General features: G+C 36.1%; 1 long non-coding RNA gene across 1 annotated transcript; it reads right to left on the bottom strand.

Annotated features, from left to right (window-relative positions):
- LOC109228914 lies at positions 301-1,199 on the bottom strand. The gene is made up of 2 exons (XR_002068478.1): positions 1,102-1,199; positions 301-1,006 (listed from the first exon to the last, which is right to left on the bottom strand). It is a non-coding gene; the product is annotated as an uncharacterized LOC109228914 (long non-coding RNA).

The following is a 3,308-nucleotide window of genomic DNA, read 5'->3' as shown; positions in this document are numbered from 1 at the left end:
GATGGGAGTGGTGGGGATGGTGGGTGGTGGTAGTCGATAATGGTGGCAACTATGATTGAAGATGATGGTGGTGGTGATTGAGTATGGTGGTAGTGGGTAGTATGGTGGTAGTGGGTAGTATGGTAGGCGGTGACAGCAGTTAATGAATATGGATGATAGCATCTTAATAAAATTAAATCTCTATTATAGATTTTAATGATACAGACCCATTAAGTGGTTGTGAAGTAAATAAAATAAAACACACTTAATGATTAAGATCTGAATAATTAAAATTCAAACTTTAAAAACAAACGCACATAATGTCCGAGATCTGTATGATTAAGATTCACACCTCCATTAAGTGTTGAGGCCTAAATGAGTCCTATCACATTCAACTACTAAAAATTAGTCAACTTGACTGATGCATCAGTTACTTGTATTGTGTTCTGTAATCTCCGCTTAAGTTATCAGTTCAAATTTAAGTTACCATTCTAATGGTTTGCGCCCAATTGTCGACCAATCATAGCATAGCCGACAACTTAAGCTCAAAAATTATGTTCCCTGGCACCAAGGAACTTGTAATAATTCTGCTGTTTCACGACTTACACTATTGAAATACAGGTTTACCTCGAACCAAACACATTCAACAAACACCAAGCATTTTGTATCAAAAGTGGTCTGGCCACAAAATTGAAGCAATTCTAGACCAAATTTCACAAGATGCATGGTGGTTTAGATATAGCTGCAGTTTTGGAGTTATGACTTCTCTTTATCCGCTGTTAGGGATGATGACTTGGGCCCTGCAAAGGATGTGTAGGTTATAGTGAGTCATCTCATCATAGTTTTGTATTACTTTCCACAATGTTCCCCACCAACAACTGCCCTACACTCAAGCGATGTGAATCAGGAAACATTAGCAGATTCATCACCGCAAACTTCTGAATCTGACTCATTCACCATCCTCTCAAGCGAATCCATGTTCCCAGCTTCTGGGATAGTATGTAAACGAAGCTTTTCAGCATCCTCACTGAGAAAGATTAGGGAAGGAAAAGTAAACAGTGATCAATGGCATTCCAATGTCTCGCACAATGATTGACAATTTTTTTTGAAGAAGTCACTTACTCTGCCACTCCAAATATTTCCTTAACAGTTAAGGAGCTATCCCTTGAGCAGAATTCTGGAAGCTGTAAGCAAGACAGTCAATTGAGGTTAAACTCAGAAGCACTTCATAATGAAATAAAAAGTTCTACTCTACTGGAAAACTTTGAGAGGGTTCATCTAGAGTGGTCGAACCAAATTTTACATCTTTAAACAAGATAGGCAGACTAGGAATAAAGATCTACCAAAACACAGGAAAATGCAGAGCCACTGAAAAATTAGATGCAGCGTCTCAATATGCTAGAAATTACCAAGGAAGTTAGTTCAGATGAATCCCCTGTCCAATTCTATGAATGCTAGTTTGACCCGTAACTGATACAAAGAGAATAGCTAAAAGAGTGAGTTATTTAGTATTTCTAGGGGAAAACGTGGGAAATACAATTATCTTTTATTTTCGGATAATAGAATAGAATAAAAGTGGTATTTCATAGAGTAGAAATGCATCCCAGGTAACTTTCGAGTTATATAGAAAACTTTCCCTTTTTAAGAGAAACTAAAACCACTTTGTTATGTCGTTGTTGTTGTTGTAAAACCACTTTGTTACAACCCAAAAAGGAAGTACAATTCTTTTGGACAGAGGGAGCATTTCTATATACAGGCCAGCAACAATCTACCTTGAATTCACCTGACCATAGATGCTAACAAGTTTCATTTTATCTTCGTCCCAGACCAGTGGCAGTTCACACATCCTAGTAGTTAAACATAAACATATAAATCTTTAACTTTATATGACACACAACTGAGCAATCAAGTTGAGATCTAAATGCTAGTGTATCAAAGTCACTAGCTTGTCTACAGATCATTATGAAGTTAGATCATACAGCAAAAACAAAAGCACACATCGGAAAAGAAATAAATAAGCCAACTGAGGAGGAGATACTTTTCATTAGGGGTGTTCACAAAAACCCGAAAAACCGAACCAAACCGAAAATCGAACCAAACCGATCAAAAAAATCGATACTTTTTAGGTTTGGTTTGNATATGTATTTTTATATAAAGTTTCTAAAATTTTATCGTACATATTAGTCATTTGTATTTTTAGTCTAGTTCTTTGCTATTATAATAATTTAATTCTTTGCCTTTACATTCTAGTTTGATTGGTAGTTTCCTTTTGCAAGTACAAGAATTTATTTCATGATAAAAATAATCGATTTTTAATTGAGTACTTAAATTATTCATCACTTTTTAATTCAATTATCATCAATATATCTTGGTAAATGATAGATTTCTCAAAGAGCAATTGATTTGATAGTGTTACGTTGAAAATGTAGTCGCCGGAATATGCATTTGGTAGTGTATGTCTCATATTTAAGAAAAAAACCGATAAATAACCGAAAAACCCGAAAAACCGACAAAAACCGAATCGATAAAAAATCGACTTAATTGGTTTGGTTTGGTTCCAATATTTGAAAAACCGACTTACTTGGTTTGGTTTCTTTTTAGGGAAAAACCGACCCAAACTGAACCATGAACACCCCTACTTTTCATGGCCAATTTAGTCAAGGAAAATATACAACAAAGTGTTAGAATAAACCGAGGGGAGAGAACAACGAATATTCTGAATCTCCAGGAAACAGAGTTTTTATTCACAAACTAAATGACTAAAGTTCACTGTGTTCTTCCTTTTTCAATTTTCTGCACCTATGAATCTCTGTACTAAAGAGAAGTATATAGAGAAGAGGAGACGGGGAGAACTTCCGATAATAACTACTACCCCGCGTTCTCACGTTTCTCAAAAGAAAACGTGCGGTAGTTTTTGGGAGTAAAAACCTACGTGTAACCTCCTTAGGTTTTATCCCCTTTTTTATCTCTTTTTAAAACGGGTCGGGTCAGTCCACATGGGCGACCCACGACCCAAACTTTATATCCAACATCTCCCACTTCGCACAGGTGGACTAGATCCAAACTAGTAACTACCGTGAAAGCAACACACATAATTCATACCGACAAATAGTTCGTGCGACGTGCGAGCATTAAGAGCCATAATATTCTTAATCCCTTTAAGGTTGTTTAACAGCTCTAATGCGGAAGGGATTTATTACTAACATGAGGATCTTGTTACTCGCAATACCCCAGACATCACTTGCTACTCCAGTAGCTAGTTATTTAATCTCTCATCCTCGAAAGAGGTGAACTCGAGTTCATGTTTAACTTTATATTCATAATTACAT

This window comes from Nicotiana attenuata, chromosome 7 (assembly GCF_001879085.1).
Source record: "Nicotiana attenuata strain UT chromosome 7, NIATTr2, whole genome shotgun sequence".
NCBI classification, from domain to species: domain Eukaryota; kingdom Viridiplantae; phylum Streptophyta; class Magnoliopsida; order Solanales; family Solanaceae; genus Nicotiana; species Nicotiana attenuata.
Note: the sequence above shows the minus strand (reverse complement) of the source record. Positions and strands in the feature narration are given on the sequence as shown.